Source organism: Lutra lutra, chromosome 2 (genome assembly GCF_902655055.1).
Source record: "Lutra lutra chromosome 2, mLutLut1.2, whole genome shotgun sequence".
Classification (NCBI taxonomy): Eukaryota; Metazoa; Chordata; class Mammalia; order Carnivora; family Mustelidae; genus Lutra; species Lutra lutra.
Genome location: NC_062279.1, coordinates 198,105,765 through 198,133,135, shown reverse-complemented (window position 1 = coordinate 198,133,135; position 27,371 = coordinate 198,105,765). Strand labels below are relative to the sequence as shown.

Genomic DNA, 27,371 nt, shown 5'->3' with positions numbered 1-27,371 from the left:
TACACAAAAATAAGGGTAAATATGATTAAGAGATGGAATATGACTGTAAAGATGAAAATTTTTTAAAAATTCAAAAAAGGAATTGATAAGTTGGTTGGGAAAAGAAAGTGGAGAGAATTTGCTCAGGCTGGAGACTAGAACAAAGCCCTGTGCTAGATTTAGGGTATATTTTGATCTATTAGAAGTTGTATCCCAAAAATTTTTAGAAGAAATACCCTATATGTATACCAAAAATAAAGTTAGATGCAATGAAAGGTAAAATATTACTATAATAATGAAGGTTTAAAAAGGTTTCTTTTTTTAAGAAAGGTATTGTTAAGATAAATGAGTTAAAAACATTAAAAGAGGAAAGAGGAAAATTTAAAAAATTAGAATAAGAAAAATAAAATTTTTAAAAAATTTAACTTTGCAAGATTAAAGAATGATGGGGAGAAAACCATGAATTCCATTCTTTGATTTCACTCATCTGGAATTCTGCTGTTCTTGATCAGTGAGCTTGGTCTTGGCTGGATGTTCTTGTTGATCTTATGGGGGAGGAGCCTATTGTAGTGATTCTCAAGTGTCTTTATCCAAGGCGGAACTGCACCACCCTTGCCAGGGGCTGGGCAAAGTAATCTGCTCGGGTTCACTCTTGGGAACTTTTGTTCCTGAACACTTTATGTAGAGCTATGGAAGATGTGAATGAAAATGGCAGCCTCCCAATCTCCAGCCCAGAGGAACTGAGAGCTCGGGGCCCCACTCCTCAGTGCGCCCTCAGAGAAAAGTGCTCAATCACTCCCATCTCCCTGGTCTCCGGCCACGCTCTGAGGTCACCTGGCCTGTGACCAAGCATTTCTGTCTCTGGCACAGAGTCCCATTTGGAGTCCCTAAACCAGCAGATTCCTGCCACGCTGCTCTTTTGGTGGCTCTCCCCAGATCTGCCACTTGTGAGGTCCCTGCTCAAAGAGTAGTGACCTGATTGTGCCATGGATCACAGTTTAAGGTAATCCCAAACTGAGAGCTCTCTCCTCAGCTCTGTCTCTGTGGTCGCCTTCCCTGCTCTAATACCTGTGAGCTCTGCTACACTCAGACAACCCTGATCTTTCTGTGACCCCATGGGACCTGAGACCACATTGTCCACGTGAGGGCTCCTCCCCCACTTAGCCTCTGGAGCAATGTCCCTCAGTGGAGCAGTATTTTAAAAGTTCGAATTTTTTGCTCCATTGCTCCACTGCTTGCAAGGAGCCTGCCCCTCCCCCAGTAGTCTATCTTCCCATTGCTTCGGATTCACTTCTCTGCACATCCTACCTTTCAGAAAGTGGTTTATTTTCTGTTTCTAGAACTGCTGCTCTTCTTCTCTTCAATCTCCTGGTGGGTTTGTAGGTGTATGGAATGGTTTGATAACTATCTAACTGAACTCCTGCGACCCAACATCCTCTCAGTCTGCTGCTACTCCACCATCTTGATTCCTTCTCCAAGCCACAGGCACTTCTAAACACCTTTAGCTAAATTATTTCAAGCTTCTTTCATAAAATTACCTGATATATTCACATTATAATATTCTTGTGTCCACTACCTTTTGCTTGCTTTTTTCCCTTCAGAAAGACCCACTATTTTATCTGAGTTATTGAGAAAAGATGAAATATGGCTCATTGAAGCCTACTGGGATCCTGAATTTTCTCACCCACTCCTACCACATTTTCAATTTATTGGAGGACTCACCCACAAACCTGGCAATCCCTTGCCTACAGTAACTGATTTCTGTATGTTTTGCTTTACTTTTCATTTTCAGTAGAAATGACTCTGCATTCTTTTTTGGTCGATCTGATTACAGTGAGAAAGATATGGGAAGCTGATTTATGCTAACTAAAAATGTAAATATTTCTAATACCATTACAATAATGTGAATTTCATTATCATTGCAAAGTAACATATTACGCCTGGAGACTTTGGGAATAGGGTGAGCTAAGGCCTTCATTATTCAACACACAAGTAAGTATCATTCATTCATTCAAAGAATATTCTGGAAGTGACTAGTTCAGAGGTAAATTCTGGATATTCAGAGAACAGTGTAGACACAATTTCTACCCATACACACCTGACATTCTACTTAGAAAGATAGAATATAAGTGATAAAAATTATGTGAAAAGTATTATAATATTACAATAAGGAAAGACCACAATACTAAAGAACATTCAGCAGGAATCATAGAAAGTATCTCATATCATTGATACATGAGACCTGAAGAGGAAGGGATGAGGAGAGAGGAAGACTATGAAAAGTAAATCAGGTAGAGTAATAATGACAATTCCTGAGAAGTCTGTTTTGTCTAGTAGAAAGAGGCTGAATAAAGAGGCTAATGATGCTGGACAAGTATGTTACAAACAATTATAAAGCTTCTGAAGGAGCTAATGAAAAGGAGAAAATGTAATGTGAAAAGGGAGAGATATGATCAGATTTCCTTTTTCAAAAAGCACTAAAGATGCCATCACTGGATTGGATTGCAGAGGGGCAAGAATGAAAAAGAGGACCATTTAGGAGGTTGTTGCAAGAGTTCAGGCAACATGATGGAAAAATCAGATGTTAAGGATAAGGCTATGCCTACCCTTTACATTATCAGCCTCATTTTCTTTTCAGTGAAAAAGTTATTTAATATCTATAAAATCCTTAAAATGTCTCTGGCACATAGTGATATAAAAGTAGTATTAACTACTGTCATGATTTTGTTACTATTATGAGTGTTATTAAAAATCTAAAATGTGTCTGCCTAATTTGATATGACTCCTCATTGAATAAGAACTAGTTTCCAAAGATAAAGACTGTATTTTCTAGCAAATTTGTAGATATTCTGTGCCATGCATAGCTTGACAATCAGACGAGGAATTTGAAATGCTCACATTTTTTGGTAAGAGTTAAGGCTCTTCACTGGTATTCTAGCTTAAAGAGAAGACAATTCCTCAACAATATTATGTGTCCCCCAACAATATTGGTAGCCAAACCCAAAATTATTTGCCTTCCTTACAGCATTTAAGTAATTCCTCATTTGTGATCCCAGAGTTTGACATTTAGAGCATAAAAGAGATGTGCTTATTGGAGCAAGGGTTCTCTGTCTGCCATATACCAAGACTGTATGAAATTTCAATAAAGAGCCCATGGGGAGCATAGTTTCTTGACACCATAATGTCACAATGATCAAGGAGAAAATGGACATTGCATGTATGATAAGGACCATAAATTCTGCATACTTATTAAATTTCTACCATTTTATCTGAAAACTACCCATAGTTTAAAATTACAAAGTAATGCTGTTAGTATATAGGATGATATTTCTTATAAGAAAAGAAATATATGTTTTAAATTCTTTGTATATCTTTAAGACATTGGCAACAAGCATCCTTTACTGAGCTATTAGATGATCTATTCAGAGATCCTTTTTTGTCTACCATTTGATTAGCAGCAACATAAACCTGAGGTCTTATTCAGGGGTTAATTCAATTTGTCTTGATTACAAATTATTTGGGCAACCTATGGAAACTTTCACAAAGGTAAAGCCTGAGGTAAGATTAGTGAAAGTTCTATTCAGTCTAAACTATTCTTGGGAGATGTTCCCCTTCATACTAAGAGACGGGGATGATGTCAATAGGAGCGGAACAAGACAAGGAGGAAGAGGACAAGAAGGATGATTAGATGTATAATCATAATAATTACTAATAGTAGCTGCTGTTATGACATTGCAAAACAAGACTTGAATCCAAGTCAGTGATTATGAGGCCTGTCCATATTCTTTATTATATAAAATGAAGAGTTCTTACAAACTACTTGCTTTCCATCAATTATGAGGATCCCAGAATACTTCTGTACTATCCTTTTAAGAAATAAGGCATCTGGTAAATTGCAACAAGATTCTCTAAAAATGTTTATACATTTACAGGGTGCCTGGGTGGCTCAGTCGGTTAAGCGGCCACCTCTTGATTTTGTCTCAGTTCATGACCTCAAGGATGTGAGATGGAGCCCCACACTGGGCTCCATGCTGAGAGTGGAGCCTGCTTAAGATTCTCTTTCTCCCTATCCCTCGGCCCCTCCCCCTCACTTCCACGCACACACTTTGTTTCTTTCTAAAATAATTTATACATCATAATATACATATATAATATATATGTATACATATATGTATACATAATATACATATATAAAACTATACAGGGAAAAATAATCAAAATGTGCAAAAAAACGCATGTGTTTTTCATATCAAGGATATACCTGGATGGAGACCAGAGGTGAATCTTACTTCTCTTTTTATTCTTTATCATACTTTACAAATGTTCTTTCAATAAGCCTGTGTAATTTTTATGAGGATATCATAGAATGAGAACAGCTAGTCCAAGTCAGTGATGAACCTAAAGAAAGATTATAGGGGACATCTTCTAAGCACGGTTGAAGAAAGCTATCAGCCAGGAGCTAATGAGAGAAAACATTGAACATAGGTAACTATAAATGTTGCTATAGGTTGCTGACTCCCAGAGATTATTAGGATGCCCAGTGTCATAGGAGAGTACAGTGATTTTCATGTGAAACTAGTATCATCAGAATGGAATTATACTTTAAAAAAAAAGATTTTATTTATATTTACTTATTTATTTATTTAACAGAGAGACGTGGGGGGTGGGGCAGGGGTGGAGAGGCAGAGGGAGAGAGAGAATCCCAAGCAGACATCCCACTGAGGGCAGAATCCAATGTGGGGGCTGACTTTAGGATCCTGAAATCATGACCTGAGCCAAAATCAAGACTTGGACCCTTAACTGACTGAGCTAGCCAGGACACCAGGGTGGAATTAAACTTTTGAATAATTCCCTGGACAATGTATGGTCTGCAAGGTTAAAGTTTAAAAACTTTTTCTTTTCTTTATTATATATATATATATATATATACATATATATATATATGTATATATATATATATATATTTAAATGCCTTTAAGAGAAGCTAGAAAACAATGAATAGAATGAGAAAGTATACTCTTCATACTGGAAGGATTAATCATTATTTTCCAGAGATAAAATAACAAATAATGAATTTAAAAGAGAAAGACCAAAAGGAAAAGAATAAAATGAAAAGATAAGTGTAGTTTTGACAAGATATCCAGGAAAATTTTGCTCCTCGTATTTCTTTCTTTTCTTTTCTTTCTTCCTTCCTTCCTTTCTTCCTTTCTCTCATTTTTTTCTTTTTTCATTCCTTTTCTCTTTCTCTCTTTTTTTTTTTTTTTTGGTAGAAGAGTACATCTAGCAATGAGGAATTATTTTAGTATAGAAAGTAATAAAAATTCTTAAATTGGTAAGGATCTGGGACTACAGGTCAGAATAATTACAAAACAATTCCAGTTGAACATGGCTTTACCAAGATTTTATATAGTCTGAACTGAGCTGCTCAGGAGGGTGAGCACAGCTCTGCTGGAGAGAAGCCTGCTGTAGCTTTCCCACTGTGGTGCAAGTGCTCCCTGGGGCTCCCACTGTGGTGATAACCAGGGTCCCAGCCCTCACTGCCAGTTACACAAAGCACATTCTAATGAGACATCAATTTTATAAGTAGGATTTCAGGGCAAAAGGTGTTATACATAAAGAAGACAAAAATACTGTCATTGAAATAAATTACTATATAAGAATATTTCTGGATTATAAATAGGAATCTTAGAGCTATTATATTGCAATTCCAAAAGCAATATTGGACTCATGAATGACAGCACATCTTAACCACCCATCTTTAAAGAGTGTTTTAAGAGAAGAGCTTGGGAAGTTCTGACAAAGGTTAAGGTTATGTACGAATTATGAAGTTGAGAGAAAAATGATATAAAGTCATCCCAATCACAATATGATTTTTTTTAATATTATTTATTTATTTGAGAGAGAGACAGTGAGAGAGAGCATGAGCGAGGAGAAGGTCAGAGGGAGAAGCAGACTCCCTGTGGAGCCAGGAGCCCGATGGGGGACTCAATCCCAGGACTCCAGGATCATGACCTGAGCTGAAGGCAGTCACTTAACCACCTGAGTCACCCAGGTGCCCCACAATATGATTTTTTTAATGCTCATAGTCAAAGTAGTAAAACACTAATGACTAAACAAAAGCAATTCTCTAGAAAATCTACCTGAAATAAACACAAGTGGTTTAATAGAACTACAATAATAAAGAATTAAAGGTGAGTATATATCCTTCTGTGTGGCCTCCTTACAAGAATCTATGTTAGTCATTAGTAACATTATAAAACAAAGATTCCAGATATAATACAATATACGTAGGAGCATTTCCTCCTGATACTGTATACTAGCTCTCTTTTGTTTCTTGTTTATACATACAAACACACACTTTCACACAGAAACAGACACACATTTGCGCAAATATACATAATAAAGGAAATCAGTCTCATACAATTGTGCACTCCCAGAGGAAATAAGGGATTAGGTCTGTGATAAATATCCACCGATGAAAAGGGAATGCAGGCTCCTCAAAAAATTAAAAATAGAATGACCATTTGGTCTACTAATAACACTTATGGGTATATATCCTAACAGAATCAAAATTAGGACACCCATCTTCATAACATCACTATTATAAGAGCCAAAAGGTAGAAGCAACCCAAGTGTCCACTGATTAATGAATCAGTAAACGAAATGTTGTATATGCACACAGAGAAATAATGCTCAAACTTAGAAGAAAATTTTAACATGCGCTACAACAGGAATGAACCTTAGGACATCATTATGCTAAGTGAAATGGGCCGATCACAAAAAGACAAATACTGTATGATACCAGTTCTATGAGGAATCTAGACTAGTCAGATTCGTAGAAACAGAAAGTAGAACGATGGTTGCCAGGGAATGGTAAGGAGAGAAATGGGGCATTATGGTATAATGGGCATAAAGTTCCAGTTTTACCAGATGAAAAAGTTCTGGAGACTGGATGCACAACAAAGTGAATATATTTAACACTACTGAACTATATACCTAGGAATGGTTAAGATGGTAAATTTTATGTTATATATATTTTACCACAGTAAAAAATATGCCACTACTCTAATAATGCCCAATAATACATTATTTAGTTGTTCATAGCCATCTTTTCAAGAGTGGTTTCCATGCTGTTGCTCTTTTGTGATGGAACACATCTTCCCCCACAGGATATGGAAGAGTTTGTCCAGAGCTCTGGAGAAAATGGTATTGTGGTTTTACTCTGGGGTCGATGGTCAATAACATGGAAGAAGAAAGAGCCAGTGTGATTGCATCAGCCCTTGCCCAGACTCCACAAGAGGTAAAGTATCTTAACAGTGGACAACTACTTAATGTCTCTGTTAACTTTATAAAGGGTCTGATTACACAAATTTCTTGCATGAAAGTGAAAAAAGTAAACTATTATGATAGCTTCAAATTACCTCAGATATCAGTTTGAAAACCAAAATAGACAAAGCAGATGCTAAAGTAGTACAGAGGGAGCTTTGACAGACAATAACTTTGGCATTAATATTGTGATCAAAAGAAATAATATCTAAGAGGTACAGTGTGAAGTTCTGGTATTATAATGGTGTCATGGGCAGGTACAGAAATCACCAAATTTTGTGTCATTCGTTCCTTTTCCTTACAGGATTTCTGAGGGCTCTTATACATCACTGATGTTCTCAGAAAGAAGTTAATTTTAACGTAGTGTTAAATAGGAAATGATAAAAGTCTGAAAGGCATAGTGCACTTCAGGCTTCCCACATAATCCAGACCTCTTTTATTTCCCCTAAATTTTGGAATGGGCCTATGCAGTGTGTTTTTCAGTATGCTCTTCACAGAAAGGATGGCCCAGCACTCATCAAATTATGTCTAGATATTCACCCAACCACAGTGATTTAGAAAAAAGAAAAACCAGCCTTGTGGACTGGGTCCTACTAATGTCTGAAGAGGTAGGCCTTGTCCTTCAGAAAACCCTGTGCTTTCATCCATCAGAATAAGGACTCTGCTCCTAATCCACCAGAATATTAACTCCTCCTGATTGAAGAAGGAAAAGGGCATATAAAAAGGAATCAACCAGAAGCAAGCCTACCACAGGAAAGTTTCAGATGCCCCTTCTCTGTAAAATATAATTGTAAATTCTTTCTAATACATGGAATATACTTGGAGTCTCTGAATATTTGTGAGCTACTTCTTAGTTTTCTCACTGGGGTAGCTTTCTTCTTATCACCTTCCCTAATTTGCTGACAACCTGAAATTAGTTTAATACTCACATGGCAAATAGATGTTAACCACTTATAAGTTAAAATCAAGCTTATGAGGATAGCTGGGAATTCCAAAACCCATACCTAATTTTGGCACTGCACTTGGAAATGGATTGGCTATAGGAAACCATATGAATCAATGCTATCAAAGCACTGTAGCACATCCTTGAAACATTAGCAGTCAAAGAGACACATCACCACAGTATTTGATATTTTCCACAGATACACTGTTATAAATAAAGTGAAATAGGCTCTTCTTTTCTACTTTTAAAGAATCTTCAAACTTAACTATCTTGATGACACTGGATCTTTTTAAAAAATTACCGCTTGAAATTTTTCTTGGAAGTGGTTATTAATAAATAGTAATCTAAAATTGCTAGACATACTTATTAAGCAGAAGTTTATTAATACTAAGTTGTTAAATATCAGAATTATTTCATTCTTACAAATTAACTGCATTGATTTTATAAACCAAAAGATGTAAAACTCTAATAAAATAACTAATGCAACAAGTAGATGTAAGTAAACTACTTCTCCCCAAAATCAAAAAGAATTAAATAGGCTAATATTAAATCTGGAAAATGAGAACTTGTGTCATAAGTAGTTAAAATAAACGGACACATCATTAGCAATTTGCTTCCTTTTTTGACTAGAATTATAACGACTACCTTAAAATGTTTCGTATGCTTTCAGTGTTCATTGATGATCTCATTTGTCTAGCTCCAAAGTATGAAACAATATGATTGCATTTATACTTAATTGAATATAAAAATAAGTACATGTAATATGAGTATTCCTAATACATCAGTACTTTATTGCTTTTCCTTATGTAACATCTCTTGTCCTTGTTTCTTTATCTGTCATGTCAGGGGTTTTACTAGATGTCTCTTCATCTATTTAGAGTCTAACATGCTATAACTTCGAGGTTTGACTCATGAAATAAGGTATTTTATTTATCCCTATAAGTTCTATGGAGATTTAGTGGTAAGGAACCAGACACCTTAGGGCCAAATACTCACTGTATAAGTAGATCCCCCCGAATGACCTTCAGGGTAAGACTCTAGAACAAAAATGCTAAAATGATTAGCAGCCAACCAGAAAATAATATTTCCCCAGGGAAGAAATATATTGAACATTTTCTTCTTATTGAAAGCCTCAAAAAAAAAATTAACTTTCCTATATATATTTCCCCGTCCTAGAGGGAAAGGATAAGATACCACAGTTAGTATTCTACTAATTGTTGGCATTTTATTATACACAGTCACATTCCTAATGTCCACAACAAAGTATCTTTACTTTCTGTGTAATTACTTCTTATAGAGCAATTTTCAACACCTTTCTGGATTATCATTCTGTCTCCTAATTCTCTCCTTAGAGCAATTATTACCCCCATTGTAGGGGTATATCAGGGGGCACTGAAAAATAACATATTCTCTTTTATAACTAGTGCCTCTCTATTTTCTAATAAAAAAAAACACAGTCTTTCATAAAGTGATAACATATTTCATGGTAAAGAACAGCCTTTCCTTCTTCTGATCCCTATGTCACCGCCATCATACTTCCTGCTGCCTTGACACAGTATTTATCAGACTCAACAGCTTCACTATTTCATTAAGGGAATATATTCTAACATGTCCCCAGATCAATATACTCTCTTTTATATTCATTATTCAAGTCACAAGAAATGCACCTGTCTTCTATAAAGCCTTCACTTACCTTTCCAGCTGACTTAGTGCCTCTTCCTTTGAATTCTGAAAGATACTCTAATGCAGTTTGAATTGTACACAAACCTCTTATATAAATACACTGCCTCTTTCAAAACCTTATATTATCTTATTCTCTTCTTATTTCTAAGACTTATAATCAACAATTTGCTAAATTCACTCAATCTCAAGTAATCCAAAACCAAAGACTTCGTAACTCATGGTGGAACCAAAGGCATCTATGAGGCAATCTATCATGGGATCTCATGGTGAGCATTCCTTTGCTTGCAGATCAAACTGATAACATTGCCCACATGAAGGCCAAGGGAGCAGCTGCCAAACTGGACTTCCACACAATGTCTAATACAGATTTGCTCAATGCAAGGACAGTCATTAATGACCCTTCATGAGTATTACAATTTTTTTTAAAGCTAGAACTATTGATAGGTTCTTCTGTCAACAGGGACTATATGAGTTTCATCCCATTCTTGTGGCTAATTTTGAAATTAGCAACATGAATTAGCTGATCTTAAATTCACTTTCATTTTCAGCCATCCATTTCAGAGTTGCATTTTAACCTCATTGATTTAACAGGCAACTAGTGCAACAACTTTCTATCCCCAAAATATAAAGTAATATACATAATTGTAAAAAGGACACTTCTTTAAAAATAGGATAGAACCCATAGAAGGAGAGAATGATGAATTAGTAGAAATATGATAGGTTATATCAACTCAGTATCTAGAATTTCTGAAATTAAAAATCTCTTTTTGCTCAAAGGTTGATTATATCATCATTCTTTGAGTAAATATTGTAATAAAATGTAATTCACATACCATAATTCGCCTGTTTAAAGTACAAAATTCAAATATATATAGCATGCTTACAAAGCTATGAAACCATCCCCACAACATAAATTTAGAACATTTTCATCATCCTAAAAAGAAACCTCATATGTTCTAGAGGTCATTTTGTATTCTCCCTCTCCAAGCAACCATTAATCAAATTTCTGTCCCTATAGATTAGCTTTTCTGGACATTTATATAAAAGGAATCTGCCATCCATGGTCTTTTGCAGCTAACTTCTTTTATGTAGCATATGGATTTTTTAAAATGTTTTAAATTTATTATTAAAGTATAATTGACATGAAATGTATATTAGTTTCTGTTACCAATTTTTAAAATTGAGGTATCTTCTCATGATTGGGTTGTAAGTATTCTTTGTATACTATGGATACAAATATCCTATCAGAAATTTGATATTTTTCCCTTTCTGGGAGGTTGATTTTTCACTCTCTAATTGATGTCCTCTCAAGCAGAAAACTTTTTAGTTTTGATAAAATAACATTTTGGTAATTAAGTTTTTCAGTACACCAAAGGAAAATATTATGTTGTGGCATTTGTAGTGCCTAACATGGCAACCATCAACTCAGCGTTTGTTGCTGCTACTATCAGCATTATTATTTTAGGAGGATATTACCTAAAGAATACATTAAAAATGAACAAGATAGCCCAGAAATAGACCCCCAACTCTATGGTCAACTAATCTTTAACAAAGCAGGAAAGAATGCCCAATGGAAAAAAGATAGTCTCTTCAACAAATGGTGTTGGGAAAATGGAATAGCCACATACAGAAGAATGAAACTGGATCATTTCCGTACATCACAGAAAAAATAGACTCAAAATGGATGAAAGACCTTAGTGTGAGACAGGAATCCATCAAACTCCTTGAGAACAGAGGCAGCAACCTCTTCGACCTCAGCCACAGCAACTTCATCCTAGAAACATCACCAAAGGCAAGGGAAACAAGCGCAAAAATGAACTATTAGGATTTCATCAAGATAAAAAGCTTTTGCACAGCAAAGGAAACAATCATCAAAACCAAAAGACAATCAACAGAATGGTTATATTTATTTATAAATATGTATATTTATATATAACAGAAGATATTTGCAAATTACATAGCAGATAAAGGGTTAGTATCCAAACTCTACAAAGAACTTATCAAACCCAGCACACAAAGAACAAATAATCCAATCAAGAAATGGGCAGAAGACATGAACAGGTATTTCTGCAATTAAGACATCCAGATGGCCGGGGCGCCTGGGTGGCTCGGTGGGTTAAAGCCTCTGCCTTCGGCTCAGGTCATGATCCCAGGGTCCTGGGATCGAGCCCCGCATCGGGCTCTCTGCTCCTCAGGGAGCCTGCTTCCTCCTCTCTCTCTGCCTGCCTCTCTGCCTACTTCTGATCTCTCTCTGTGTCAAATAAATAAAATCTTTAAAAAAAAAAAAAAAGACATCCAGATGGCCAACACGCACATGAAAAAGTGCGCCACATCACTTGGCATCAGGGAAACACAAATGAAAACCACAAGGAGATACTACATCACACCAGTCAGAAGGACTAAAATTAATGTTAAGAAACAACAGATGTTGGTGAGGATGGAGAGAAAGCAACAGACGGAAATCCGCCCTGGAGTTCAGAGGGTGCTATTCTCATGCTCACACTTTCACCCATTCCAGATCACCACTGTCTCACCAGAATGACCTTGTACACATGTCTGGCAGGCTGACATTCGGGGCAGGTGCACAGGAGTCATAAAACTTGATCAGCCGGCTCAAATGTAACAATACATCATATGTTAGGCCACAAAAATGTCTAAATAAATTTTAAAGAATTGAAATCATATCATGAAAATTCCCTGATTTGCTGCACAGATGTGTCAGAAGTAATTGTGTTGTGAAGTAAAAGTATTGGAAGTAATAAGAAATACCTATATTGGTCTTAGCTCCCAGTTTCTGACAGAGAGTTCCTAAAATCCTTATAAATTCCTTAGTGAAAAGTGCACTAGGAGCATCTTTTGTTCTAATATTTTGTCTTTGACCCCAGTCCCTGACACAGGGCTTCTCAGACCTTGTAAATTCCTAAGTGATAAGAGCACTCTTTTATTCTAATGAGGTAATTCTAGGTGGGCTCCTAGATGGAGGAGGGGGTAAACCAGGAAAACCACAGCATAATTGGAGCTTGGGATTTTTCAACTTATATTTTCTTTAGAGGGGAGAGGGGGCTGGAACAGGAGCTAATATTGATCATGCTTCCATGAGAAAGCCTTCATAAAAATCTCAAAGACACAGGGTTCAGAAGGCTTCCAGATTGGAGAACATATCCATTTAATTGGGGGTGGTATATCCCATATTCACCAATAAAGAGCCTGCTATATTCCAAAACCTCCTAGACCTTGTCTTATGGATCTCTTCATTTGGCTGTCCATACCCTTTAATAAACTGATAAATGTAATTTAGTGTTTCCCTGAATTTTGTGAGCTGTCCAGCAAGTAATCAAAACCAAGGGGGAGGACGTCATGAAAACTTCCAATTTGTATCCAAGTTGAACAGAAGCTATAGGTAACCAGAGGATATACTACCTGTAATTAGCATCTGAAGTGGCATCCTATGAGACAAGAGCCCTTAACCTGTGAGACGTAGTGTTGTCTCTGCCACTTCCTGAGAGTGCACAGGAGAAGAATGAGGCACAAACATGTCAGCTGCAAGAGAAAAGGAACAGGGAACAACAGTAGAAAAGACTGTTGCCCCGAAAAACTCCTCAGTCTCGTATTTATTGGAAAGTAGATAACAACTAACAAAGAAGCCAGAGTAGGTTACACATTGACCATGAGTCTTGTAGATAAGTAAGAAGAAAGGCTAAATATGTCTGGTCACATAGTACACAACCTATAGAGAGTAAGCCCGAACAAAGGATTGTCTGACTAACTACAGGCTCCCTCTGGGAAGGGGGGATAACAGAAAAAAGAAGCAGACAGCATTCTGCCCTGAGTGAGCTGGGCATCCCCAACTGTACGGCTTCAAAGACATATATTGTCCTCTCCCCTAGTGGCCTGTTGCCAGCACATATTTTTCTTAAGTCTATATCTAAGCATGCTTAGTGGCTAGTATCATACCTGATGGGTTGTATTTTAAGCAGTTACATTGTTCTGAGGGGTGGTTACGGTCTCCTGGTAGTTAGTGTCAGAACTGAACTAAATTCAAGGACACCCAGATAATGTCACAGAAAGGAAAAATTAAGACTGTCTTATTTGCAGGTGACATAATATTATATACAGAAAACTGTAAAGACCCCCCCCTCAAAAAAAAACAACACACAAAAACCAATTACAAGGTCTGTGTCTTGAGCATGAGCCCTTTTGGGGACATACCAGCTTCACCACAGGGAGGAGGCCAAGGCTACAGCTTGAGGGAGGACCTGTGTCTGTTAGAGCCAGTGTGAGATGAGGAGAAAATTCTTTCCTGCTGCTCAGATAATCAAGAGTTTTGGCTGGACCTTTGTGTACACACCAAGAGAGTGAGCAGCCAGACAAAAAGCACAGGCCATGGCACTGAAATGGATTAATAAGGAACTTAGCGACTTGGCCCATGACTCACCAGCACAACATTCTGCAGGTCTGGCTGGAGATTGCATGTTTCATTGGCAAGCAACAATCGTGGGACCTAATGACAGCTCATATCAAGGCAGCGTATTGTTTTTAACAATTAATTTTCCTGCAGATTACACCTTCAAATCACCTAAGGTTGCATTTACAACAAGAATTTATCATCCAAATACTAATAGTAATGGCAGCATTTGTCTTGATATTCTAAGGTCACAATGGTCTCCCGCTGTAACTATTTCAAAAGTTCTTTTATCCACTTGTTCATTGGTGTGTGACCCAAGCCCAGATGACCCCTAGTACCAGAGATTGCATGGATCCATAGAACAGACAGAGAGAAGTACAACACAGTATCTTGGGAATGGATTCAGAACTATGCCATGTGATGCTTCCTTAAAGTCAGAATAACCTGCATTATAGCTGGAATAAACTTTGAATCACTGTTCCTTTTTGTTTGTTTCTTTGTTTCATTTTCTTACCCAGCTGCTCCCCTATCAGACCTCATCTGTTTTAATTTTATTTTTTGTTTGCCTCCCTCCACCCATTCACATGCTCATCTGAGAAGACTTAAGTTCTTCCAGCTTTGGACAGTAATTGCTTTTAGAAACTGGAAAGTAGTTACAAGAAAACAGTTGCCCAAGATACAGAATTTTTTTAAAAATGAAGCATGTTTATTACGTGGCCAGTGTCTTCACTCTAACTTGGTTATGAGACTAAAGCCATTCCTCACTGCTCTAACGTGCTGAAGAAATCATCTGAGTGGGAGGGAGATGGATGCTCAGTTGTCACATCAAAGGGAACAGCATTATTCTAGCACCAGGCTTTTTTAAGCCTTCCACTGTTACTGATTTGAGGTTACATGATATATTTTATGCTTATAACTGATGTGGCTGGAAAATAGGTATTGCATTGATAGCATCAGCAGAACAGAAAACGCGATGTATTTTATGCATGTCGATAAAGGAATGGCCAGTTCTTGTTCTACAGAGAATGAAAAGTGGAAGTCAAACACCCTTGTATTCCAAAATAGGGTCTCAAATATTTTGTAATTCTCATTTAAATTGTAAGGAGGCTTAGTGCTATGAGTTAATCTGTCTCCCAATATGATATTTAATATAGCACTGAATAAATAAAGCAAGTTGCTGATGGATGAGTGAGCAACTCTGCTAGTAACTGATTTTTCTTCAATAAAGTTGCACAAACAACAACAACAAACTACTAGAAGTAATAAAGTCTGTAAAATAGTATACAAAATCAATACACAAAAATAAGTTGCATTTCTATACACTAACATCAACTATCAGAAGGAGAAATTAAGCTCTTTTTCCTCAGCACTGCCTGAGAAGGGAGCAGCCATCTCCTACTCAATATCATGGCCATCCTCAGACATCTGATGAAGCCCAAGATCATTAGAAAGAGGACCAACAAGTTCAGCTGGCACCAGTAAGACCTATATGTCAAAATTAAGCATAACTGGCAGAAACCCAGAGACACCGACAATAATGTCCACGGTAGATTCAGGGGCTAGACCTTGATGCCCAACACTGGTTATGGGAGCAACAAGAAAACAAAGCACATGCTCCCCAGTGGCTTCTGGAAATGCCTAGTCCACACCTCAAGGAGCTTAAAGTGCTGCTGATGTGCAAAATAATCTTCCTGTGCAAAGACGGTGCCCAATGGTCTCCTCCAAGAACCACAAAGTCATTGTGGAAAGAGCAGCCCAGCTGGCCATCAGAGTCATCAATCCCAATGCCAGGATGCACAGTTAAGAAAGTTAATAGACAGCTTATGTGCATGCTGTATATAAAAAAAAAAAAAAAAAAAAAAAACTGGGCGAATTAAGAAAGCAACCCCGTCTATAATTGCATCAAGAAAAATAAAATACTGGGGCACCTGGGTGGCTCAGTCAGTTAAACATCTGACTCCTGATTTCAGCTCAGGTCATGATTGCGGGGTCATGAAATCAAGCCCCTCATCAGCCTCCTCACTCAGTGTGAAGTCTGCTTGTATCCCTCCCCTGCATGTGCTTTCTCTCTCTCTCACTCTCTCTCATACAAATAAAATCTTTTTTTAAAAAAAGAATAAAATACTTAAATGCATATAACTAGGGAGGTGAAAAATTTATACTTTGAAAACTAAAGAGACTGATGAAAGAAATTGAAGAAGTCTCAAATAAATGGAAAGATATTTCATGCTCATGTATTGGAAAAATTAATATTGTTAAAATATCCACACTACCCAAAGCAATCTATAGATTCAATGCAATCCCTATCAAAATTCCAATAGTATTTTTCACAGAAATAGAACAAAGTATCCTAAAATTTGTATGAAACCACAAAAGATCCAAAACAATGAAAGCAATCTTGAAAAACAAGTACAAAGCCAGAGGCATCACACTTCCTGATTTGAAATCATATTAGAAATCTATAGGAATCAAAAAAGTATAATACTGGCATAAAAACAGACACATAGATCAATGGAACAGGAGAGAAAGCCTCAAAATAAATTCACACATTTTTGGTCAAATAACTTAAGACAATGGAAGCAAGAATATGCAATAGGCAAAGAACAATCTGTTCAGTATCTGTTGTTAGGAAACTGGACAGCCTCATACAAAACAAGAACATTAGATCCCTCTCTCACACTATACACAAAAATTAACCCAAAATGGGTTGAAAACTTAAATGTGAAACCTGAAACTATAAAACTTCAAGGAGGAAAACATAGGAGATAAGCTCCTTGACATCGGTCATGGCAATAATTTTGGGGATATAACACATGAAACAAAGGCAACAAAAGCAAAATAAACCAGTGGGACAACACCAAAATAAAAGGCTTCTGTACAGCAAAGGAAACCATCAAGAAAAAGAAAAGGTAATTTATAGAACGGGAGAAAATATTTACAAATTCTATTTCTGATAAGGGGTTAATATCCAAAAATATATAAATAACTCATGTAACTTCAGACCAAAATAATCCAATTAAAATAATGGGTAGAGGAACTGAATAGACATTTTTACAAGGACGACTTGCAAATGGTCAACAGGTACATGAAAAGATGCTCGACATCACAAATCATCAGGGAAATGCAAAACAAAATAATGGAATATCACCTCATACCTGTTAGAATGGCTGTTATCAGGAAGACAAGAGACCATATATGTGTGAGTGTTGGCAAGGATGTAAAGAAAAAGAAACCCTTGTACCTTTTTGGTGGGAATGTGTATTGGTGCAGCCACCATGGAAAATACTATGGAGGTTCCTTAAAATATTAAAAATAGAACTATCATATGACTCAGCTACCCAAGGAAATGAAATCACTATCTCCAAAAGGTATCTGCACTTCCATGTTTATTTTGGCATTATCTACAATAGCCATAACACAGGAACATTCTAAGCATCCATCAATGATGAATGGATAAAGAAAATACAGTATGTATCTATACATACAACTAGGACTCTTAGTCATAAAAAAGAAGGAAATCCTGCCATTTGTGACAACATGAATGGACTTTGAGGGCAAGATGCTAAGTAAAATAAATCAGAGAAGACAAATACTGTATGATCTCATTTATATGTGAAATCAAAAATAATTGAGCTCCTAGCAATGGAGAACAGACTGGTGGTTGCTAAAACTTGAGTTTGGGGGAAATGGGTGAAGGTGGTCAAAAGTACAAACTTTTAGTTACAACATAAATAAGAACTGGGGAGATAATACACAGCATATTGACTATAATGACATTGTCGTGTATATTTGAAAGTAGTTAAGAGAGTAGATCTTAAAAGTTTCATCACAAGAAAAAAAGTTATATCTATATGAGGTGATGGATGTTAACTGAAATTATAGCAATCAATTCACTATGTATACATGTACTGAATTATTAAGTTGTATACCTTATAATGTTATATGCCAATATATTTCAGTAAAACTGAAAATTGAACTTTTAAAACACAGACACTAGAAAACACTAGAAAACACAGACACTAGAAAACAGACACTAGTGACCACAGACACTAGAAAACAACAACAAAAAAAAGGAAACAAAACTAGTAGAAGAAAACTAGTAGAAGAAAAAAAAAAAAACGATGGAATTGGAATAACAAAAAATAGAGAATAACAATAAAGCAAAATAACAATACCAAAATTTGGTTCTTTCCAAATACCAACAAAATTAATAAACCTTTATCTAGGTAGACACCCCAAGAAAAGAAACTCACATTTCTAAAATAAGAAATGAGATTGAAGATATTACTACTAACCTTAGGCAAATAAAAAATGATCATAAGAGAATACTAATATAAATTGTATGCCAACAAATGAGATAACTAGGTGAAAAGGACAAATCATTAGAAAAACATGAACTGTTTTAGACCCATAACAACAAAAATAGGGATTGAATTAGTTATCAAAAAAACTACCACAAAGGAAAGCCCCGGTCCAGGGGGATTCACTGAATAATTCTACCAAGAATTTAAAGAAAAATTAATATTGTTTCTTTCTAAAAATCCCCAAAAAAGTACAAGAAGAGAAAACACATGACACTAAGTAAAACATGATACTAAAACCAAATAATGACATCACAAGAAAGCTATAGATCAATATCCCTTATAAATATATGTAAAAATACTCAACAAAATGTTAACAAACCACACCCTTAACCATATAAAAAGAATTATACACACAAAATAATTGTAATTAATCCCAGGAAAACAAAGTGGCTTTAACATATGAAAAATCAATTAATATAATGCCACATACCAACAGAATAAAAGACAAAACTGCATGATCATCTTAACAAAAGCGGACAAATTCATTGTTATTTCATGAGCTCCGACAACCTTCATGATAAGAATACTCAGTAAACTAGAAATAGAACTGAATTTCCTCCAAATGAAAAAAAGTACCTACAGAAAACCCATGCCAACATCATACTTAATGGTGAAAGACTTAAACGCTTTCTTTCACAGATAAGGAAAAAGACAAGAAAAGGCATCCTTTTCACTTCTGTGCAATGTGTTACATAGGTACTAGCTAAAACATTAGACAAGAATGTGAAATAAAATAAATTCTAATTTGAAAGGAAGACATAAATCTATCTTTATTGGCAGATGACATGATCATATGTAGAGAAAATCTAAAGAGTACCACTAAAATAATATTAGATCAAAACATGAACTAAGCAAGTTTTCAGGATGCAAATCAACTGCATTTCTATATATTTGCAATGACTACTCCAAAATGGAATTAAGAAAACAATTCCATATATAATACCATCAGGAAGAATAAAATACAAATAAATTTAATAAAAGAAATTCAAAACTCACACTGTTGAAAACTCTAAAATATTGTGAAAAGAAATTAAAGAAGATCTACATCTCTTCCTGATTTCAAAGCCAGCTACCAATCTACAGTACTCCAGAGAGTGTATTACAGGCAAAGAGACAGACACATAGATCAATGGAATTGATTTTACAATCCAGAATAAATTCTTTGGGGAATAATAATTATCCACATGTAAAAGAATGAAATTGGATCCCCCTACCTCACATCATATACAGAAATTAACTCAAAACGGATCAAAAATCTAATGCAAGACTTGGAATAATAATTTTAAAAGCTCCTAACAGAAAACATGGGGGCAATATTGTAACCCTGGATTTAGCAATGGTTTCTTAGGTATAACACTAAAAGCACAAGCAACCAAAATTAAATTTACATTAGTTGGACTTCATAAGCATTAAAACTTTGTGCTTCAATGAATACCATCAAGAAAGTTAAAAACAGGGGCGCCTGGGTGGCTCAGTGGGTTAAAGCCTCTGCCTTTGGCTCAGGTCATGATCCCAGGGTCCTAGGATGCAGCCCTTCATTGGGCTCTCTGCTCATCGGGGAGCCTGCTTCCCTTCCTCTCTCTCTGCCTGCCTCTCTGTCTACTTGAGATCTCTCTCTGTCAAAAATATAAATAAAATCTTTAAAATATATATATATATATAAAATCTTTAAAAAATATATTTAAAAAACCAAAACAACAACAACAAAAATAAAATCCCACAGAATTGGAGAATATATTTGCAAATCATGTCTGATAATGAGCTTGTACTAAAAACATATAAAGAACACCTACAACTCAATAAGAAGACAAAAAAATCCAATAAAAAATTAGCAAAGTGGGCACCTGGGTGGCTCAATCGTTAAGAGTCTGCCTTCAGCTCAGGTCATGAGTCCAGGGCCCTGGGATTGATCCAGCACCGCATCCCACTCCCTGCTTGGTGGGAAGCCTGCTTCTCCTTCTCCCCTCCCCCTGCTTGTGTTCTGACTCTCGCTGTCTCTCTGTCAAATAAACAAATAAAATCTTTTTAAAAAAATAAGCAAAGTATCTAAAAGAAATTTCTACATACAAGATATACAAATAGCTAATAAGCACATGAAAAAGAAATGCTCAGCATCATTAGGCATCAGAGAAATGTAAGTCAAAACCACAGTAGGATATAACCTCATGCCCAATAGCATAGCTATAAACGAAAAGACAAATAATAAATAGTGTTGGCAAGAACTTGGGAAATTAAAATCCTCATATATTGCTTCTAGGAATTAAAAATGGTACAACCACTTTGGAAAACAGTTTGCAAATTCCTCAAAGATAACACACATAGTTACCATAGGAACCAACAATTCCACTTCTCAGTATATACCCATGAAAAAGGAAAACATGTCCACACAAAACTAGTACATTAATGTTAATAAACATTATTAATGGCCAAAAAATTAGAAAAAGGAAACATAAATGTGTCTTGACTAATAAATAACAAAATGTGGTATATCTATGCTATGTAATATTATTTGGTAATAAAAGGGAATGAAGTCCCGATTCATGGTACAACAGAGATAAACCTTTAAAATATTTTGCTAATTTAAAGATGGTCACAAACACCACATATTCTGATTTTTTTTACATGAAGTACCTAGAATAGGCAAATCTGTAGAGATAGAACGTAGATTCATTGTTGCCTATGGCTGGAGAAATGCGGAAGTTGAGTGGAAATGGCTAAAGGTTACAGGTTTTTCTGCAGGATGATGAAAATGATAATGTTTTCATGGTTGCACAATTTTGCAAATATACTATGAACCACTGAATTGTACATTTTAAATTAGCCAACTGCAGGATATGTAAATTGCATGTCAGCAAAGTCCAAGTTTTTTAAAAAACAAAACAAAAATTTCTGAATACTGATATCCAAGAAGTCGTGATTCAGGTGTATAATTATTTCTACTTCTCCTTTCCCAAATTTATTCAGAAATAATTGGCAAATACAATTGCATATATATGAAGCATACAGCATGATGAGTTGATATAAATATTATGGAATAATTATCAAGATCAATATAATTAACACATCCATCACATCACATAGTTTTTTGTGCGTGAAAATGCTTAAGATCTACTCTAAGAAACTTTCAACTATACAATACTGTAGTGTTAACTACAGTCACCACACTGTCTATTATATTCTCAATTTATTCTTCCTGTAACTACAAGTTCACCTTTGACCTACATTTCTCCATTCGCTCTTCCCCTCAGTCCTTGACAAGTACTATTCTAGGTTTCCTGTAAAATCTGCTTTTGTGTTTTTTTTAAGATTCCACACCTAAATGGTACCAAACACTATCTTTCCCTGGTTTTTTTCTTTAACTAAATGCCCTCCAAATAGATCCATGTTGTGACTTGTGGCAAATGGCAAAAGAAGAATTTTCCATTCGTCAAAGGCATTTAGGTTCTTTCCACATTTTGGCTATTGTGAATAATGCTGTAATAAACATGGAAGTTCAGAAACCTCTTTGAAATCGTGATTTCATTTCATTTGGATACATAGCCCCAAGTGGGATTGTTGGATCCTATGGCATCTCAACGTTTAATTTTTTGAGGAACTGTGACACTGTTTTCCACAATGGATGTAACCATTTACATTTCCACCAAAATGATATGAAATCCCTTTTCTCCACATCCTGACTTCTTGAATTTCATCTTTTTGATAATAGCTATATTAACAAGTGTGAGGTGATACCTTATTGTGGTTTTGATTTTCATTTCCCTAATGGTTAATGATGTTGACCACATTTTCATGTACTTATTTGCAATTCATATGTCTTCTTTGGAAGAAGGTCCTTTGCCCATTTTTAATTAGATGATTTGCTTCTTTTGCCATTGAGTTGTGTGAGTTCTTTATACATTTTGGACATTAATCCCTTAGCCAATATAAGAGTTGCAAATATTTTCTTCCATTCTGTAGATTGCTTTTTCAATTTTTTGATTGTTTCCTTTGCTGTGTAGGAGATACTTAGTTTGATGTACTCTTGGTTTTTTTTAAGATTGATTTATTAGAGCGACAGACAAACAGCACAAGTGGAGGGGAGGGGCAGAGGGTGAGGGAGGCTTAGTAGGGAGACAGACCCTGAGATCACGACCTGAGCCAAAGGGTGACGTTTAACCAACTGAGAACACCCAGATGTCTCTAAGTATTCCTGGAGGGATTTTTTTTTCTTTCAACACTTTGACTCTATCATTCCCTCTCTTCTGGTCAGCTGATGGTCTTACTGGGGTTCCCTTGTATGTGAGGAGTCCTTTTTCTCTTGCTGCTTTACAAAATGATTTTTGTCTTTAATTATTTGAGAGCTTTATTGCACTCTTTCTCAATGAAGATCTCTTCGTGTTAAATCTATTTGATATTTGAACTTCATGTACTTGAATGGCCATATATTTCCCCAGATTTCAGAAAATTTCAGCAATTATTTCTTTAAATAAGTCTTCTGTCTATTTCTCTCTCTCTCTCTTATGGGATTCACATAATGTGAATATTGCTTCCTTGGTGGTACCCCAAAATTCACATAAGCACCCTTCATTACTTTTCATTCTTATTTCCTTTTTTGTCCTCTGATCAGATAATATCAATATCTGTCTTCAAGTTCATAGATCGTTCCTTCCCCTTGATTGAGCCTGAAGTTGAAGTTCTCTGTTGCTTTTCATTTTATTCATTGTATACTTCAGTTTCAGAATTTCTGTTCAGCTCCTTTTATGATTTCTATTTCATTGCTCAACTGCTCATTTTGTTCATGCATTGTTTTCCTGATTTCATTGAATTGTTTCTCTATGTTCTCTTAAATCTCACTGACCTTCCTTAAAATAATTTTGTACATTTTTTGCTAAATCTCAGATCTCCATTTCTTGGGGGTTGGTGACTAAAAAATTGTGTTCCTTTGGTGGCATCCTGTGTCCTTCCTTTTTCATTTCTGATGGCTTACGTTGATATCTGTGCATTAGATGTTGCAGTCACTTTCTCGGCATTTTTGGACTTTTTGGGGGAAAGACTTTCACTGGAAGGTTGCCACAAGGCCACTGGATATGTAGAGTGTAGTATCTTTGTTCCTGGGAGTACATAGTGGTATAGTTTCTGTGCAGCTCCATCAGCATAGGCCAAATCTCCAAAGACTGCAGGGGTCTTCTGTGGCTGGCTAAAGGCACAGAGATCCTGCAGGTGGGGTCACTAAAGGTGAAGTCTGCTTTGATCCTACTGATCTCTTGTTGGGCACATGGCAAATAGTTCTAACCGAAGAAATCCCTCTTGGCACCAGGTCTGCTGCACTGGCACTCAGAATGGCAGGAGGGCTGAGGTCCTGGGGTCAGACTCATGCAGAAATACTACATTGCTTTGGCTGTGGTGTGCAGGTGCATTTGCTGTCATCGTGGTGTTAGTCTGAGGTACAAGCATGTTCCGATCTCCTAGTGAACTGGAGTCTGTGTCTGGGGTTTGCCTCCGTGACTTGGACCCAAGGAGCAGGACAGGGGTATGGTCATGGCACAAGCCCTTAGATGACAGGGTTGAGCAGTGATTTGGGCCCAGGGGACAGGATACTATAGCAACACAGCTTGAGGGTAGTAGATCAAAGTTCCAACTCTGGTTGCAGAAAGAGTCCTAGAGCAGCAGCAGCACATACCCAGTGACAGCCCATTAAAGCCACATGTCAGGACCCAGGGAGTGAGGTGCAGAGAATCAACAGCATGACCCTGGTTGTGGCAGATAGATCTGAGATAGGGTCCAGGGGTGAAGCTCAGAGTAGCAGCACCATGGCCCCAGCATTGAAAGGTTAAAACCATGACTTAGGACCCAGGAACAGGGTGTAGAGCAGCAGCAGCTCAGCCTAGGTACTTGTTGGTCAAAGCCACAACTTAGAATACAGTGTAGGGTGCAAGGCAGAGCATGACTCCAGGTACGGCAAATCAAAGCATCAATTTGGGACTTGGGAGAGGGCACAAAGCAGTAGCAGCTCTGGTCCCATAGATGGCAAAGTACTGTGGCATCCCAATCTGAGACAGTGGGGCATGGCAATAATGGGGCCCCACGGACCAGGTCTCATCATCATGCTATCTCTAGGCCTGACAGCTTCATCAGCTGGAATCAGTTTCGGTGAAGATTGTGGAAGTTCTCAGTAGCAAGGCCTGCAAACAATTGATAATTGTGAGGCTTGCTGGGATTCTCTACAGTCCCTTCCCCCACCCTGTGAGGGATGCCCTCCTGGTGCTGTGCCACTCTGGACTGGAGGATGTGGTAGGTAAAATGCTTCCTACACTTCTCTACATGCCATACTCCATTTTTTTGTTTTTGCTTTGTTTTTCAAAGATTTTATTTATTTGAGAGAGACAGCGCACGTGAGCAAGGAGGATGGAGGCAAAGAGAGAGTGGGAGAGTGGTGAAGCAGACTTCTTGATGAGCAGGGAGCCCAACTCAGGGCTTGATCTATTCCAAGACCCCAAGATTACGACCTGAGCTGAACAAGGAGCCCAACTCAGGGCTCAATTCATTCCAAGACCCCAAGATTATGACCTGAGCTGAAGGCAGACTCTTACCTAAGCCACCCAGGCACCCCTGGCCATGCTCCCTTTTTTAGCCCTGAAAGCTTTCTACTCTGTCTACATTATGCCCAGAGCTTTCTCAAAGTAATTTTCATTACTTTGCAGTTGTTTAATGTTTTTGTTTTGGTGGGGAATGCAGGTGTTGGGACCTCCTAACCCTCCATCTTGCTGATGTCACCCTATCCGTAATTCTGTGACAAGGAGACTGCAGAGAACCTCTCTTGCCGCTGTTTTTGCACTAACCTTATCTCTTACATAATATAGCTGATTTGCACTTGCAAGATCATCAATTCCTAGCTGGGCAATAGCACTGATAATCATAAAACAGTATTAAACACACTCTGTAAACACAAATTCTATACTTTGTCCCTTCACTTGCTTTCTCTGCCCCTTGACTGTTCACATAATGCATTTACTTTGAGGTATGGGAATTATATTTTAACTTCTTGATTGATTTCTCCTTGGATATATGCATGAGCAATGGCAGAAGGGAACAGAAGTTTAAAGGACGTATTGCATAGGACCAGTAGGTCTATGAAATGGATCTCACTTCTGCTGCTGCTACAACTGAATTGCTACTTTAGCTCTGGGAGTTGTTGAGGGTCCTGGTGTGGCCAATGGAATACAGTCATTGGATCAATTTAAGGCAATTCTGGATTAACTTCTCATGAGGGGTCATGAGGTCACTGTTCTGAAATCTTCATTTTTACTGTTTCATGATCTCAAAAATCCATCTGGTATTAAATTTGAGACATTTTCTACATCCTTAACTAAAGATTATTTGGAGACTTTTTTTTCACTCAGTGAGTCAGGAAATGGACATCAGTGACAAAAGATACATATTGGACATATTTTCTAATAATGAGAAAACTATTTTTGGAATAGTCTGATATTTTTGAGACGCTCTGTAAAGATGTCTCTTTGAACAAGAAACTTATGACAAAACTACCAGAATCAAGGTTTGATTTCGTTCTTGCAGATGTCGTTGGACCCTGTGGTAAGCTGCTGGCTGAACTACTTAAAATATTTTTAGTGCACAGCCTTCGCTTCTCTCCTGGCTATGTAATTGAAAGGCACAGTGGAGGACTTCCTTTCCCTCCATCCTAGGCACCCGTTGTTATGTCAGAATTAAGTGATTAAATAGACATTCATGGGGAGGGTACAAAATATGATACATAGGCTTTATTTTGACTTCTGTTTCCAAATATCTAATAAGAAGTGGGATCAGTTTTACAGTGAAGTACTAGGTAAGTCATGTTTTTTTTTTTAATTTTATTTTTTATAAACATATATTTTTATCCCCAGGGGTACAGGTCTGTGAATCACCAGGTTTACACACTTCACAGCACTCACCATAGCACATACCCTCCCCAATGTCCATAATCCTAACCCCCCTCCCAATCCCCCTCCCCCCATCAACCCTCAGTTTGTTTGGTGAGATTAAGAGTCACTTATGGTTTGTCTCCCTCCCAATCCCATCTTGTTTCATTTACTCTTCTCCTACCCCCTTAACCCCCCATGTTGCATCTCCTCTCCCTCATATCAGGGAGATCATATGATAGTTGTCTTTCTCCGATTGGGTAAGTCATGTTTTTAGTTGATAGCATAAAGTTTTAATTTTCCTAGTGTCTTGGAAGGTAAGTTTGTATAAGTCAGAAGAATTTGTCTTTTATAAATGAAATGATAAAATGAAAATATAAAATGTTCTGTGAATTCAAAAGTATTATGGAAAGGCTTATATTATAGAGTCAGTTGGAATCCTATGGCCCATTATTAGTACTGGACACTCTAGGAAGTCATAATTTATAAATAGAAGCATTTAGGATATCCTTAAGGAGTTATATATCCATCCTAAGTAGTTCCTTTTTTAATTTAAAAAGAAGTCACTTAGAAACTTCATAAAATGTCTTGATGAATGAAGACATGTAGATTGAGGACTTACATCCATATTTCTACCATGAGTATTGTAGCATTTAGAAAATTGCTTCTACTTATGTAGCTCAGTTTCCTTATTTAAAATCAAACTATTTCACCATTTTATGAGAAGGATTCCTTCACGGTTGAGAACTATAGTGGCTCTATCTCAGACTTGGGAA

At 36.8% G+C, this 27,371-nt stretch overlaps 2 pseudogenes; both read left to right on the top strand.

Annotated features, from left to right (window-relative positions):
* Positions 1 to 27,371, top strand: part of LOC125093779 (UDP-glucuronosyltransferase 2B31-like) — a 47,620-nt pseudogene that overhangs the window by 8,442 nt on the left and 11,807 nt on the right.
* On the top strand, positions 14,315 to 14,757 carry LOC125093780 (ubiquitin-conjugating enzyme E2 D3-like; annotated as a pseudogene).